Source organism: Lipophrys pholis, assembly GCF_963383615.2.
Source record: "Lipophrys pholis genome assembly, contig: SCAFFOLD_97, whole genome shotgun sequence".
Classification (NCBI taxonomy): domain Eukaryota; kingdom Metazoa; phylum Chordata; class Actinopteri; order Blenniiformes; family Blenniidae; genus Lipophrys; species Lipophrys pholis.
In genome coordinates this window covers 40,115-57,638 of record NW_028292200.1, presented here as the reverse complement: position 1 = coordinate 57,638, position 17,524 = coordinate 40,115, and the positions used below count along the sequence as shown (strand labels likewise).

Below are 17,524 nucleotides of genomic sequence, written 5' to 3'. Positions count from 1 at the left end.
TCTGAGTTGCTCCAATGGCGACTGTTCATCAACAGCCCCTGTGACCTGCTCCTCAGAGACCATGTGTATATCAGCCACCATTCAAGGTAGACTTTTCTTCTTCTCTAGAATTCCTCAATGAAATACATGTACTGCAACGTTCTGGCAGCTTCTCACCAACTACTACTGCCTCATTCTCCACTCTGTAGACACTACACTTGGACAACCTCCAACAGAGACAATCTTCCGAGGCTGTGCAACGTCCTCCGTGTGTCCAAACACAGGAAATCACATCTTTTCACTGGATTCAGCCTCTTCAAGTGTTCTGGCAGCTGCCACATGTTGTGACTCTGATGGGTGTAATGGAGGACCTCCTCCTGGTGAGAACCAAGAAAGTTTAGTCTGTTGAATCACATGGCCTCGGGGCACCACCGGTAAAAGACTCTTTCAATTGTCCCCTCATCTTCTAGTAACACTCTTTATTCTTTAATGTTCCAGAACTGCCTCCTCAGACAAACAGTGGTTTGGAGTGTTTCATTTGTTTTCCTGGTCGAGATGAATGTGATACTGAGTTTCAATGTGCTGGAGTGGAGGATCGATGCTTTCAAGGAGCCGGTGAGTTTTAAATTTATGGCTTCAAGGTTTACCTGAGAGATTGAATGAATAACTTGGTTGCTTCATGTTTGTACTATTCATCAAGTACTCAAGTAGTTTTGACCAATTCACATCTTAATTTATCTGGACAACCTGATCTACATGAAGGGAACATCATTGTACAACTTTTGGAATCAGTTCTCTCAGATACTTCAGTTTACAGGAACCTTTCTTCTTCTTCCACAGCAGCGAGCAGTTCCAGTGATTCTCCAGTGTTTGGTTGTATATCTCAAAGTGTGTGTGAAGCTGCTCCAGACCTGGGAATGTTTCCACTGCTGGACAGTTTTGGTACAATCACCAGTGGACCAACCTGTTGTCAAGGACAACTGTGTAATGATGGAACAACCACTACTGCCCCACCAACTACAACCACTACTGCCCCAACTACAACCACTACTGCTCCACCAACTACAACCACGACTGCCCCAACTACAACCACTACTGCCCTAACTACAACCACTACTCCCCCACCAACCACTACCACAACTGCCCCAACTACAACCACTACTGCCCCAACTACAACCACTACTGCCCCAACCACAACCACAACTGCCCTAACTACAACCACTACTCCCCCACCAACCACTACCACAACTGCCCCAACTACAACCACTACTGCCCCAACTACAACCACTACTGCCCCAACCACAACCAGTACTGCCCTAACTACAACCACTACTGCCCCAACCACAACCACTACTGCCCCACCAACTACAACCACTACTGCCCCACCAACCACAACCACAACTGCCCCAACTACAACCACTACTGCCCCACCAACCACAACCACGACTGCACAAACTACAACCACTACTGCCCCACCAACCACAACCACTACTGCCCCAACTACAACCACTACTGCCCCACCAACCACAACCACGACTGCCCCAACTACAACCACTACTGCCCCAACAACAACCACTACTGCCCCACCAACACCAACCACTACTACCCCACCTCCACCTCTTCGGTGTCTGAGTTGCTCCAATGGCGACTGTTCATCAACAGCCCCAGTGACCTGCTCCTCAGAGACCATGTGTATATCAGCCACCATTCAAGGTAGACTTTTCTTCTCTAGAATTCCTCAATGAAATACATGTACTGCAACGTTCTGGCAGCTTCTCACCAACTACTACTGCCTCATTCTCCACTCTGTAGACACTACACTTGGACAACCTTCAACAGAGACAATCTTCCGAGGCTGTGCAACGTCCTCCGTGTGTCCAAACACAGGAAATCACATCTTTTCACTGGATTCAGCCTCTTCAAGTGTTCTGGCAGCTGCCACATGTTGTGACTCTGATGGGTGTAATGGAGGACCTCCTCCTGGTGAGAACCAAGAAAGTTTAGTCTGTTGAATCACATGGCCTCGGGGCACCACCGGTAAAAGACTCTTTCAATTGTCCCCTCATCTTCTAGTAACACTCTTTATTCTTTAATGTTCCAGAACTGCCTCCTCAGACAAACAGTGGTTTGGAGTGTTTCATTTGTTTTCCTGGTCGAGATGAATGTGATACTGAGTTTCAATGTGCTGGAGTGGAGGATCGATGCTTTCAAGGAGCCGGTGAGTTTTAAATTTATGGCTTCAAGGTTTACCTGAGAGATTGAATGAATAACTTGGTTGCTTCATGTTTGTACTATTCATCAAGTACTCAAGTAGTTTTGACCAATTCACATCTTAATTTATCTGGACAACCTGCCCTACAAGTCCTCGGCGAGCTCAGCTGGTAGAGCGTCAGACTCTCAGTCTCAAGGTAGAGGGTTCATGTCCCACGCCGGGCGCCACCTTCCTGTGGGCTCTCCACCTTCCTGTGGGCTCTCCACCTTCCTGTGGGCTCTCCACCTTCCTGTGGGCTCTCCACCTTCCTGTGGGCTCTCCACCTTCAGGAAGGTTCTTAATGGTGCAATGTGATCTGGGTGACGGTGCTCAGACTGACACCCCCACCACCCAGAAACGGAGAAGAGGAAGAAAATGGATGGATGGATGGATGGATGGATGAATGGATGGATGATGGATGGATGGATGGATGGATGGATGGATGGATGGATGGATGGATGGATGGATGGATTATGGATGGATGGAACCTGGCCTACATGAAGGGAACATCATTGTACAACTTTGTTTTTTGTCAAGGTCTTTATATTGTTTCTTTTCCAAGTTTATATACAAACAAAAAACATGAACATCAATGATGTTTCAATTCAGAACAGTGACCCCCCCCCCCCCCCCTCCAGTAGGTAGTAGGTATATGAGATACACAAAATCAATATTTGCGACCCGAAAGCAACCATAGTTTTTGCCCGACGACTGAACTCAGGTGGTATGACCCCAAAAATGGCTGTTATAGGAGCGGGCTTTAATGACATTTTTAAGACATCTGTAAATGTTGAGAGTATCAGCTTCATTCTAGTTTGAGCAGGACCTAAACATGTGTAAGAGTACCTGCTGCTTGCCTGCAACGATCACACAAGGGATCAATACCAGGAACCATTTTAGATAGTTGGATTCTGGAGCAGTGGAGGCCATGCATAACCTTGAATTGGACCGCGGCATGTCTTAAACAGATGGAAGAAGAGTTTATATTTCCTACGGCTTCTTCCCAGACTCTCTCAGAAAGTTCTAACCCCAACACTTCCTCCCAACAACTCTTCAACCTGCTCAAAGGTTTCAAATCGTGAGAGTTAATTAAAGAAGAAATAAGTCCAATAGACCCTTTAGAAGATGGATTCAATTTGAAAATAGAGTCTCGGAGAGAGCTGGTTGGTGTGGATGGAAAAGAGGAGATAAATGTCGATACAGAATTAGGGATCTGAAAATATCTGAAGAAATGTGACCGTGGAATATTGACTTCTGATGTCAATTGATCAAAAGGGTCATTAACAAACCCATTTTCAATGGTAGTGGCTCCTCCTCTAACCCAGACATCGAACGCTCTGTCCAGGATTGATGGTTGAAAGAGGTGGTTCTTTGTTATAGGGACATGGATGGAAATATCTTTTAATAAAAAAAATCTTTGAAATTGTGTCCATATCTTAAAGGAGTGTTTGATTATTGGATTTGAAGAATAATGAGAAATAGGTTTAAGTAATAGAAGTTTTGTATGAAGCAATGCACCTAAAGAGATAGAATGAAGGACAAATGTTCCAGTTGAAGCATTTAGGGGTTGAATCAGAGTGTTGGGATCCTTCCCACTGGAGTATATTTAGTATGTTCGCAGCTGTTAGGCTTTAAGATTCCAGAGGTTCTCCTCCAGAGGAGAGACACCAGGGACAATGAACAGGACATAAAACAGCAGGGAAGAAGGCAAAGACCTCAGGAAGTCTCCAACCCTCCAGGTTGGCAACCAATGATAATGGTAGAACCTGACCCGGACACCACAGGGGTCCAAAAGTCCACTTGGTGAAACACCTTTTCTACCAACTGTCCCCCACTTCTTATCCCAGCCACCGAGAGGGACACACGTCTCTGCTGCCTCGGGACGGTAAAGAGAGGACCAAGTAGGTCCAAGGGACAGAACCAAAGTCAGCCCGCTGGACGAGCAGGACACAGTTTGGACTTCTTCTCTTTTCCTTCTTCCTTCTTTTGGGGATTCTGGTGACGTGAGCCAGCGTCCACCCAATTAATCCAATAACAGTTGTAAAGTATTTGGATCAGTGTGATAACTGCAAATAATATATGTAGCACAACAAGGATATTGTATGTTATCCCCTTCACCCCTCCCCCCTCAACTTCTCTTCTCTCTTTTCTCTTCTCTCTCTCTTTGAGCGTTCCCCCCTCCCCCTCTCTTCTCTCTCTCTTTGAGCGTTCCCCCCTCCCCCTCTCTTCTCTCTCTCTTTGAGCGTTCCCCCTCCCCCTCTCTTCTCTCTCTCTTTGTGCGTTCCCCCCCCCCCCCCCCCTCCCCCTCTCTTCTCTCTCTCTTTGAGCGTTCCCCCCCGGTCGTGTCCAGCAGTCATACCAACTTCTGACGGAGGAGGCAACAGGAGGAGACTCCAGGTCTCTCCCTGTTCAAGACCAAAAACTGTTCTGACTTCTTCATATTCACATTTAACTATCCATGGAAGAAGCCTTTTGTCCAGAAAATACTAATAAATACAGGAATATGTACCATGGACAGGTGGAAAAAAAGAATAACACTTAGATTTGGGGTTCAAGAAGCGCCAAGCATCAGCTATTCCATTTATATCAAGGAACGATTGAATTGTATGAGCAGTTTTGGATTTGATTGAAACGCTAGATGAGCTTTGACCTAAAGCAGGTGACGTAGCACCGCTCATACCTCCGCCCAGAATGAGATGATGTGTGTCCATGTTTGGAAAGGAGGAAAAGAACTTTGTAAAAAAAGAGTCATGGTCCCAATCTGGGTCAAAACATTAGCAAGGCCTACTGGAGTGTTCTAAAGCCTGCCTCCAAAGATTCTGGAGCGACCTGAAGAATCTGTTTCAGCCTTTGACATCACAAAGGGGCTGCTTTTGTTCATTAGAATGGCTGCCCCTCTAGACTTATGCTGGAGATTTAAATGATATGGCTGACCAATCCATCCACCTCTCAGTCTAAAGTCATCAAAAGTGCATTATCATTGTACAACTTTTGGAATCAGTTCTCTCAGATACTTCAGTTTACAGGAACCTTTCTTCTTCTTCCACAGCAGCGAGCAGTTCCAGTGATTCTCCAGTGTTTGGTTGTATATCTCAAAGTGTGTGTGAAGCTGCTCCAGACCTGGGAATGTTTCCACTGCTGGACAGTTTTGGTACAATCACCAGTGGACCAACCTGTTGTCAAGGACAACTGTGTAATGATGGAACAACCACTACTGCCCCACCAACCACAACCACGACTGCACCAACTACAACCACTACTGCCCCACCAACCACAACCACTACTGCCCCAACTACAACCACTACTGCCCCACCAACCACAACCACTACTGCCCCAACTACAACCACTACTGCCCCACCAACCACAACCACGACTGCACCAACCACAACCACTACTGCCCCAACCACAACCACTACTGCCCCACCAACTACAACCACTACTGCCCCACCAACCACAACCACGACTGCCCTAACTACAACCACTACTCCCCCACCAACCACTACCACAACTGCCCCAACTACAACCACTACTGCCCCAACTACAACCACTACTGCCCCAACCACAACCACTACTGCCCCACCAACTACAACCACTACTGCCCCACCAACCACAACCACGACTGCCCCAACTACAACCACTACTGCCCCACCAACCACAACCACGACTGCACCAACTACAACCACTACTGCCCCAACTACAACCACTACTGCCCCACCAACCACAACCACGACTGCACCAACTACAACCACTACTGCCCCAACTACAACCACTACTGCCCCACCAACTACAACCACTACTGCCCCACCAACCACAACCACTACTGCCCCACCAACCACAACCACGACTGCCCCAACTACAACCACTACTGCCCCAACTACAACCACTACTGCCCCACCAACCACAACCACAACTGCCCTAACTACAACCACTACTGCCCCAACCACAACCACTACTGCCCCACCAACTACAACCACTACTGCCCCACCAACACCAACCACTACTACCCCACCTCCACCTCTTCGGTGTCTGAGTTGCTCCAATGGCGACTGTTCATCAACAGCCCCAGTGACCTGCTCCTCAGAGACCATGTGTATATCAGCCACCATTCAAGGTAGACTTTTCTTCTTCTCTAGAATTCCTCAATGAAATACATGTACTGCAACGTTCTGGCAGCTTCTCACCAACTACTACTGCCTCATTCTCCACTCTGTAGACACTACACTTGGACAACCTTCAACAGAGACAATCTTCCGAGGCTGTGCAACGTCCTCCGTGTGTCCAAACACAGGAAATCACATCTTTTCACTGGATTCAGCCTCTTCAAGTGTTCTGGCAGCTGCCACATGTTGTGACTCTGATGGGTGTAATGGAGGACCTCCTCCTGGTGAGAACCAAGAAAGTTTAGTCTGTTGAATCACATGGCCTCGGGGCACCACCGGTAAAAGACTCTTTCAATTGTCCCCTCATCTTCTAGTAACACTCTTTATTCTTTAATGTTCCAGAACTGCCTCCTCAGACAAACAGTGGTTTGGAGTGTTTCATTTGTTTTCCTGGTCGAGATGAATGTGATACTGAGTTTCAATGTGCTGGAGTGGAGGATCGATGCTTTCAAGGAGCCGGTGAGTTTTAAATTTATGGCTTCAAGGTTTACCTGAGAGATTGAATGAATAACTTGGTTGCTTCATGTTTGTACTATTTGTCAAGTACTCAAGTAGTTTTGACCAATTCACATCTTAATTTATCTGGACAACCTGCCCTACAAGTCCCCGGCGAGCTCAGCTGGTAGAGCATGAGACTCTCAGTCTCAAGGTAGAGGGTTCATGTCCCACGCCGGGCGCCACCTTCCTGTGGGCTCTCCACCTTCCTGTGGGCTCTCCACCTTCCTGTGGGCTCTCCACCTTCCTGTGGGCTATCCACCTTCCTGTGGGCTCTCCACCTTCCTGTGGGCTCTCCACCTTCAGGAAGGTTCTTAATGGTGCAATGTGATCTGGGTGACGGTGCTCAGACTGACACCCCCACCACCCAGAAACGGAGAAGAGGAAGAAAATGGATGGATGGATGGATGGATGGATTATGGATGGATGGATGATGGATGGATGGAACCTGGCCTACATGAAGGGAACATCATTGTACAACTTTGTTTTTTGTCAAGGTCTTTATATTGTTTCTTTTCCAAGTTTATATACAAACAAAAAACATGAACATCATTGATGTTTCAATTCAGAACAGTGACCCCCCCCCCCCCCCACCCCCCTCCAGTAGGTAGTAGGTATATGAGATACACAAAATCAATATTTGCGACCCGAAAGCAACCATAGTTTTTGCCCGACGACTGAACTCAGGTGGTATGACCCCAAAAATGGCTGTTATAGGAGCGGGCTTTAATGACATTTTTAAGACATCTGTAAATGTTGAGAGTATCAGCTTCATTCTAGTTTGAGCAGGACCTAAACATGTGTAAGAGTACCTGCTGCTTGCCTGCAACGATCACACAAGGGATCAATACCAGGAACCATTTTAGATAGTTGGATTCTGGAGCAGTGGAGGCCATGCATAACCTTGAATTGGAACGCGGCATGTCTTAAACAGATGGAAGAAGAGTTTATATTTCCTACGGCTTCTTCCCAGACTCTCTCAGAAAGTTCTAACCCCAACACTTCCTCCCAACAACTCTTCAACCTGCTCAAAGGTTTCAAATCGTGAGAGTTAATTAAAGAAGAAATAAGTCCAATAGACCCTTTAGAAGATGGATTCAATTTGAAAATAGAGTCTCGGAGAGAGCTGGTTGGTGTGGATGGAAAAGAGGAGATAAATGTCGATACAGAATTAGGGATCTGAAAATATCTGAAGAAATGTGACCGTGGAATATTGACTTCTGATGTCAATTGATCAAAAGGGTCATTAACAAACCCATTTTCAATGGTAGTGGCTCCTCCTCTAACCCAGACATCGAACGCTCTGTCCAGGATTGATGGTTGAAAGAGGTGGTTCTTTGTTATAGGGACATGGATGGAAATATCTTTTAATAAAAAACATCTTTGAAATTGTGTCCATATCTTAAAGGAGTGTTTGATTATTGGATTTGAAGAATAATGAGAAATAGGTTTAAGTAATAGAAGTTTTGTATGAAGCAATGCACCTAAAGAGATAGAATGAAGGACAAATGTTCCAGTTGAAGCATTTAGGGGTTGAATCAGAGTGTTGGGATCCTTCCCACTGGAGTATATTTAGTATGTTCGCAGCTGTTAGGCTTTAAGATTCCAGAGGTTCTCCTCCAGAGGAGAGACACCAGGGACAATGAACAGGACATAAAACAGCAGGGAAGAAGGCAAAGACCTCAGGAAGTCTCCAACCCTCCAGGTTGGCAACCAATGATAATGGTAGAACCTGACCCGGACACCACAGGGGTCCAAAAGTCCACTTGGTGAAACACCTTTTCTACCAACTGTCCCCCACTTCTTATCCCAGCCACCGAGAGGGACACACGTCTCTGCTGCCTCGGGACGGTAAAGAGAGGACCAAGTAGGTCCAAGGGACAGAACCAAAGTCAGCCCGCTGGACGAGCAGGACACAGTTTGGACTTCTTCTCTTTTCCTTCTTCCTTCTTTTGGGGATTCTGGTGACGTGAGCCAGCGTCCACCCAATTAATCCAATAACAGTTGTAAAGTATTTGGATCAGTGTGATAACTGCAAATAATATATGTAGCACAACAAGGATATTGTATGTTATCCCCTTCACCCCTCCCCCCTCAACTTCTCTTCTCTCTTTTCTCTTCTCTCTCTCTTTGTGCGTTCCCCCCTCCCCCTCTCTTCTCTCTCTCTTTGAGCGTCCCCCCCCCCCTCTTCTCTCTCTCTTTGTGCGTCCCCCCCCCCCCCCCCCCCCCCTCTTCTCTCTCTCTTTGAGCGTTCCCCCCCGGTCGTGTCCAGCAGCCATACCAACTTCTGACGGAGGAGGCAACAGGAGGAGACTCCAGGTCTCTCCCTGTTCAAGACCAAAAACTGTTCTGACTCCGAAGGTTCTAGATCACATCATATTGTTGGCCCAAGCTGCCGATCAGGACAAGGGAGGAAAAAAAAGAAGAAAAAAAAAAAAAAGATTTATGAGATGATTTCAGAATTATTTATGAATTAATACATTTTGTTACTAAACGCCTGTTAGCTGAACTGTACGATTCTTGGTGAGTATTGTGTATTTATTGTTGATAATTCACTGGTTTGTAACAGTCTGTACTCGGATCTCACACCTTCCTTTTTATTTAAGATTGTTATATTTTACCCAGAAATATTAACTAACTTAATTAAACTTTTTACAAACGAGACTGATATTTTGGTATTAGCTATTTCCAGTTTATCTGGTGGTGCCCCGATTTATTATTAATACATAAATAACAAATTTATTCAAATGAAGAATTTTTCATTAATAAATTATTTTTGATAATTTATTAACTTTTAAGTAATTACTGAATTACTTTAGGAGTTGTTAAGGAGTAAATGACTGTTTACTTCCATTAATAATTTCAATTTTTCATAAATTACTTCCAGTGATTTATTACTTTCAGTAATCTATTACATTCAGTAATTATATGCTAATAACCAACCATAAATCCCAACATAATGGTGCCCCGTGTGAGGCTGTTTTAAAAACAGTATTGTCACAGTGTCTGCATAATTTATCCAGAATTGTCTTTTGAGTTGTCCAACCGATAACTTGGTTTCTGGCAGAACTTAGTTTTCGAAGAACACGTTACAGCACTGCTAAACAAAGTCACTTGTGTTTGTGAAGTGTTAGAGCCTTTTTACTGCATCTTCTTTTCTTTCTGGCGTAAAGTTAAAAGTACACTAACACAGCTATTACTCATCCCAGGTGCTAAAACCCCCTGTTAACTTGAGAGGTTACAGTTAGAGCAATCAGCATTGACTATCGGTGTGTAAGTCACAGGTTCATCTCACCTGTGCATCAGCAGCATCCTATAGGGTTGTAAGCCAAAGGTGGAACCATCACCTGGGCATTAACAACATTTTGGCTCTTTTCAAAACACAGCTTCCGCGTGACTCCTACCATGAGTAGTCAGAGACACTGCGTCCTCGGAGCAGAGACTCCTACCATGAGTAGTCAGAGACACTGCGTGGTCGGAGCAGAGACTCCTACCATGAGTAGTCAGAGACACTGCGTCCTCGGAGCAGAGACTCCTACCATGAGTAGTCAGAGACACTGTGTCCTCGGAGCAGAGACTCCTACCATGAGTAGTCAGAGACACTGCGTCCTCGGAGCAGAGACTCCTACCATGAGTAGTCAGAGACACTGTGTCCTCGGAGCAGAGACTCCTACCATGAGTAGTCAGAGACACTGTGTCCTCGGAGCAGAGACTCCTACCATGAGTAGTCAGAGACACTGCGTCCTCGGAGCAGAGACTCCTACCATGAGTAGTCAGAGACACTGTGTCCTCGGAGCAGAGACTCCTACCATGAGTAGTCAGAGACACTGTGTCCTCGGAGCAGAGACTCCTACCATGAGTAGTCAGAGACACTGCGTCCTCAGAGCAGAGACTCCTACCATGAGTAGTCAGAGACACTGCGTCCTCGGAGCAGAGACTCCTACCATGAGTAGTCAGAGACACTGTGTCCTCGGAGCAGAGACTCCTACCATGAGTAGTCAGAGACACTGCGTCCTCAGAGCAGAGACTCCTACCATGAGTAGTCAGAGACACTGCGTCCTCGGAGCAGAGACTCCTACCATGAGTAGTCAGAGTATGGTATTAGCTATTTCCAGTTTATCTGGTGGTGCCCCCCTTTTTATTATTAATAGATAAATAACACATTTATGCTAATGAATAATTTTTTATTAATAAATTATTTTTGATAATTTATTAACTTTAAGTGTTTAATCAATTACTTTAAGAGTTGGTAAGGAGTAAATGACCGTTTACTTCCATTAATAATTTAAATTTTTCAGAAATTACTTCCAGTGATTTATTACTTTCAGTAATCCATTACTTACAATAATTTAATGCTAATATCCAACCATAAATCCCAACACAGCCCACTAGTACTATTGGAAGTTAGGGAGGGAAAATCTCCCATTTCGACAATGGCATTGTACGGTATGTTTACGCATTCTCTGTGTTTTCCTATTCCAAATGAACTCCGATATTAGTTTAACAATTGAAGTAAAAAACGTTTTTGACAAGAACAGAGTAATGCTCTGAGAAATTCAGGCAGCACATTCATTTTAATTCCATTGATTCTACCTCCTGATGATAAAGGCAGCAGACTCCATCGTTCCAGATCCTGATTTAAATGACACAATAATGGGGGGAAATTAGCTTTGATAATGTCTATAAAATCATGTGTGATCCAAATTCCTAAATATTTACATTTACATGCGTTAACTTTCAGGGAAAAAAGGTCCAAATGAATCGATTGTGAATTAGCGAGATGACCGCCTGGCGCCTTGTTGGGGGGAGGGAGGAGTTGGTAAAGGATTCCTCAAACACAGGGGGCAGAGCAGGGGCAAGCTGGGTGGAAAACTGTCTGTAAAATTGGCTCGGAAATCTGTCAGGGCCGGGAGACGTTCCGTTTTGCATTGAGTTTATAGCATTTCTCACTTCTACTGTGGAAAATGGTCTTTCCAGATCAGTAGCAACTTCATTATCAATCTTAGGGATCTTTAATTCTTTAAGAAATGAACTGAGCAAAGATCAGTCTTTCAGGGATTCTGTCGTATATCATTTGGAATAAAATTTGTGAAAGCAGGTGTTGATTCCTCAATGATCTTTATGCCTCACCACAAATTCATTATTCATCTCGTTTGTAGAATAAATCTTTGTTTCGATAAGTCATTAGATGGAGTAGCAGCACAAATTCTATCCAGGTCTAAATGATCATTGGTCAACTTTTCCAATCTTGAATAATGACTCTCTGAGTTTCACACTGTACGAGATCATTGGTCCTCTAAGATATGTCTTCATCCACTCCCAGACTGTTGATGCAGCATCCCCGGGTTTTTGTTGTACTAAGAAATTAGGTGATTTCTGATGATATGAAGTTAAAGTTTTCGTCAGATAATAAAATTGAGTTGAGGTGCCAAGGACGATACGCAGTATGAGAAGTCGGCACTCTGAAAGTTATCAATAAAGGAGCATGGTCAGATACGACTATTGCTTCATATTCACATTTAACTATCCATGGAAGAAGCCTTTTGTCCAGAAAATACTAATAAATACATGAATATGTACCATGGACAGGTGGAAAAAAAGAATAACACTTAGATTTGGGGTTCAAGAAGCGCCAAGCATCAGCTATTCCATTTATATCAAGGAACGATTGAATTGTATGAGCAGTTTTGGATTTGATTGAAACGCTAGATGAGCTTTGACCTAAAGCAGGTGACGTAGCACCGCTCATACCTCCGCCCAGAATGAGATGATGTGTGTCCATGTTTGGAAAGGAGGAAAAGAACTTTGTAAAAAAAGAGTCATGGTCCCAATCTGGGTCAAAACATTAGCAAGGCCTACTGGAGTGTTCTAAAGCCTGCCTCCAAAGATTCTGGAGCGACCTGAAGAATCTGTTTCAGCCTTTGACATCACAAAGGGGCTGCTTTTGTTCATTAGAATGGCTGCCCCTCTAGACTTATGCTGGAGATTTAAATGATATGGCTGACCAATCCATCCACCTCTCAGTCTAAAGTCATCAAAAGTGCATTATCATTGTACAACTTTTGGAATCAGTTCTCTCAGATACTTCAGTTTACAGGAACCTTTCTTCTTCTTCCACAGCAGCGAGCAGTTCCAGTGATTCTCCAGTGTTTGGTTGTATATCTCAAAGTGTGTGTGAAGCTGCTCCAGACCTGGGAATGTTTCCACTGCTGGACAGTTTTGGTACAATCACCAGTGGACCAACCTGTTGTCAAGGACAACTGTGTAATGATGGAACAACCACTACTGCCCCAACCACAACCACTACTGCCCCACCAACACCAACCACTACTGCCCCAACTACAACCACTACTGCTCCACCAACTACAACCACTACTGCCCCACCAACACCAACCACTACTGCCCCAACTACAACCACTACTGCTCCACCAACTACAACCACTACTGCCCCAACTACAACCACTACTGCCCCAACCACAACCACAACTGCCCTAACTACAACCACTACTGCCCCAACCACAACCACTACTGCCCCACCAACCACAACCACGACTGCCCCAACTACAACCACTACTGCCCCAACTACAACCACTACTGCCCCACCAACTACAACCACTACTGCCCCACCAACCACAACCACGACTGCCCCAACTACAACCACTACTGCCCCAACTACAACCACTACTCCCCCACCAACCACTACCACAACTGCCCCAACTACAACCACTACTGCCCCAACTACAACCACTACTGCCCCAACCACAACCACAACTGCCCTAACTACAACCACTACTCCCCCACCAACCACTACCACAACTGCCCCAACTACAACCACTACTGCCCCAACTACAACCACTACTGCCCCAACCACAACCACAACTGCCCTAACTACAACCACTACTGCCCCAACCACAACCACTACTGCCCCACCAACTACAACCACTACTGCCCCACCAACCACAACCACAACTGCCCCAACTACAACCACTACTCCCCCAACTACAACCACTACTGCCCCACCAACCACAACCACTACTGCCCTAACTACAACCACTACTGCCCCAACCACAACCACTACTGCCCCACCAACTACAACCACTACTGCCCCACCAACACCAACCACTACTACCCCACCTCCACCTCTTCGGTGTCTGAGTTGCTCCAATGGCGACTGTTCATCAACAGCCCCAGTGACCTGCTCCTCAGAGACCATGTGTATATCAGCCACCATTCAAGGTAGACTTTTCTTCTTCTCTAGAATTCCTCAATGAAATACATGTACTGCAACGTTCTGGCAGCTTCTCACCAACTACTACTGCCTCATTCTCCACTCTGTAGACACTACACTTGGACAACCTTCAACAGAGACAATCTTCCGAGGCTGTGCAACGTCCTCCGTGTGTCCAAACACAGGAAATCACATCTTTTCACTGGATTCAGCCTCTTCAAGTGTTCTGGCAGCTGCCACATGTTGTGACTCTGATGGGTGTAATGGAGGACCTCCTCCTGGTGAGAACCAAGAAAGTTTAGTCTGTTGAATCACATGGCCTCGGGGCACCACCGGTAAAAGACTCTTTCAATTGTCCCCTCATCTTCTAGTAACACTCTTTATTCTTTAATGTTCCAGAACTGCCTCCTCAGACAAACAGTGGTTTGGAGTGTTTCATTTGTTTTCCTGGTCGAGATGAATGTGATACTGAGTTTCAATGTGCTGGAGTGGAGGATCGATGCTTTCAAGGAGCCGGTGAGTTTTAAATTTATGGCTTCAAGGTTTACCTGAGAGATTGAATGAATAACTTGGTTGCTTCATGTTTGTACTATTCATCAAGTACTCAAGTAGTTTTGACCAATTCACATCTTAATTTATCTGGACAACCTGATCTACATGAAGGGAACATCATTGTACAACTTTTGGAATCAGTTCTCTCAGATACTTCAGTTTACAGGAACCTTTCTTCTTCTTCCACAGCAGCGAGCAGTTCCAGTGATTCTCCAGTGTTTGGTTGTATATCTCAAAGTGTGTGTGAAGCTGCTCCAGACCTGGGAATGTTTCCACTGCTGGACAGTTTTGGTACAATCAGCAGTGGACCAACCTGTTGTCAAGGACAACTGTGTAATGATGGAACAACCACTACTGCCCCAACTACAACCACTACTGCCCCACCAACCACAACCACGACTGCACCAACTACAACCACTACTGCCCCACCAACCACAACCACTACTGCCCCAACTACAACCACTACTGCCCCACCAACCACAACCACTACTGCCCCAACTACAACCACTACTGCTCCACCAACCACAACCACGACTGCACCAACCACAACCACTACTGCCCCAACCACAACCACTACTGCCCCACCAACTACAACCACTACTGCCCCACCAACCACAACCACGACTGCCCTAACTACAACCACTACTCCCCCACCAACCACTACCACAACTGCCCCAACTACAACCACTACTGCCCCAACTACAACCACTACTGCCCCAACCACAACCACTACTGCCCCACCAACTACAACCACTACTGCCCCACCAACCACAACCACGACTGCCCCAACTACAACCACTACTGCCCCACCAACCACAACCACGACTGCACCAACTACAACCACTACTGCCCCAACTACAACCACTACTGCCCCACCAACCACAACCACGACTGCACCAACTACAACCACTACTGCCCCAACTACAACCACTACTGCCCCACCAACTACAACCACTACTGCCCCACCAACCACAACCACTACTGCCCCACCAACCACAACCACGACTGCCCCAACTACAACCACTACTGCCCCAACTACAACCACTACTGCCCCACCAACCACAACCACAACTGCCCTAACTACAACCACTACTGCCCCAACCACAACCACTACTGCCCCACCAACTACAACCACTACTGCCCCACCAACACCAACCACTACTACCCCACCTCCACCTCTTCGGTGTCTGAGTTGCTCCAATGGCGACTGTTCATCAACAGCCCCTGTGACCTGCTCCTCAGAGACCATGTGTATATCAGCCACCATTCAAGGTAGACTTTTCTTCTTCTCTAGAATTCCTCAATGAAATACATGTACTGCAACGTTCTGGCAGCTTCTCACCAACTACTACTGCCTCATTCTCCACTCTGTAGACACTACACTTGGACAACCTCCAACAGAGACAATCTTCCGAGGCTGTGCAACGTCCTCCGTGTGTCCAAACACAGGAAATCACATCTTTTCACTGGATTCAGCCTCTTCAAGTGTTCTGGCAGCTGCCACATGTTGTGACTCTGATGGGTGTAATGGAGGACCTCCTCCTGGTGAGAACCAAGAAAGTTTAGTCTGTTGAATCACATGGCCTCGGGGCACCACCGGTAAAAGACTCTTTCAATTGTCCCCTCATCTTCTAGTAACACTCTTTATTCTTTAATGTTCCAGAACTGCCTCCTCAGACAAACAGTGGTTTGGAGTGTTTCATTTGTTTTCCTGGTCGAGATGAATGTGATACTGAGTTTCAATGTGCTGGAGTGGAGGATCGATGCTTTCAAGGAGCCGGTGAGTTTTAAATTTATGGCTTCAAGGTTTACCTGAGAGATTGAATGAATAACTTGGTTGCTTCATGTTTGTACTATTCATCAAGTACTCAAGTAGTTTTGACCAATTCACATCTTAATTTATCTGGACAACCTGATCTACATGAAGGGAACATCATTGTACAACTTTTGGAATCAGTTCTCTCAGATACTTCAGTTTACAGGAACCTTTCTTCTTCTTCCACAGCAGCGAGCAGTTCCAGTGATTCTCCAGTGTTTGGTTGTATATCTCAAAGTGTGTGTGAAGCTGCTCCAGACCTGCGAATGTTTCCACTGCTGGACAGTTTTGGTACAATCACCAGTGGACCAACCTGTTGTCAAGGACAACTGTGTAATGATGGAACAACCACTACTGCCCCAACTACAACCACTACTGCCCCACCAACCACAACCACGACTGCACCAACCACAACCACTACTGCCCCAACCACAACCACTACTGCCCCACCAACTACAACCACTACTGCCCCAACTACAACCACTACTGCCCCAACTACAACCACTACTGCCCCACCAACCACAACCACGACTGCCCCAACTACAACCACTACTGCCCCAACTACAACCACTACTGCCCCACCAACCACAACCACGACTGCACCAACTACAACCACTACTGCCCCACCAACCACAACCACTACTGCCCCAACTACAACCACTACTGCCGCAACTACAACCACTACTGCCCCAACCACAACCACAACTGCCCTAACTACAACCACTACTGCTCCAACCACAACAACTACTGCCCAACCAACTACAACCACAACTGCCCTAACTACAACCACTACTGCCCCAACCACAACCACTACTGCCCCACCAACTACAACCACTACTGCCCCACCAACCACAACCACGACTGCCCCAACTACAACCACTACTGCCGCAACTACAACCACTACTGCCCCACCAACCACAACCACTACTGCCCCAACTACAACCACTACTGCCGCAACTACAACCACTACTGCCCCAACCACAACCACAACTGCCCTAACTACAACCACTACTGCTCCAACCACAACAACTACTGCCCAACCA

At 46.0% G+C, this 17,524-nt stretch overlaps 4 long non-coding RNA genes across 4 annotated transcripts; all 4 read left to right on the top strand.

Annotated features, from left to right (window-relative positions):
- Positions 1–8: 8 nt before the first annotated feature.
- Positions 9–1,067, top strand: LOC308128090. The gene is made up of 4 exons (XR_013936531.1): positions 9–86; positions 189–359; positions 478–594; positions 820–1,067. It is a non-coding gene; the product is annotated as an uncharacterized lncRNA (long non-coding RNA).
- A 462-nt stretch (positions 1,068–1,529) lies between these two features.
- On the top strand, positions 1,530–2,197 carry LOC308128097. The gene is made up of 3 exons (XR_013936537.1): positions 1,530–1,692; positions 1,792–1,962; positions 2,081–2,197. It is a non-coding gene; the product is annotated as an uncharacterized lncRNA (long non-coding RNA).
- A 3,944-nt stretch (positions 2,198–6,141) lies between these two features.
- On the top strand, positions 6,142–13,189 carry LOC308128094. Its single transcript, XR_013936535.1, has 4 exons — positions 6,142–6,341; positions 6,444–6,614; positions 6,733–6,849; positions 13,006–13,189. It is a non-coding gene; the product is annotated as an uncharacterized lncRNA (long non-coding RNA).
- An 812-nt stretch (positions 13,190–14,001) lies between these two features.
- On the top strand, positions 14,002–15,020 carry LOC308128091. Its single transcript, XR_013936532.1, has 4 exons — positions 14,002–14,121; positions 14,224–14,394; positions 14,513–14,629; positions 14,855–15,020. It is a non-coding gene; the product is annotated as an uncharacterized lncRNA (long non-coding RNA).
- The last annotated feature ends 2,504 nt before the right edge of the window (positions 15,021–17,524 follow it).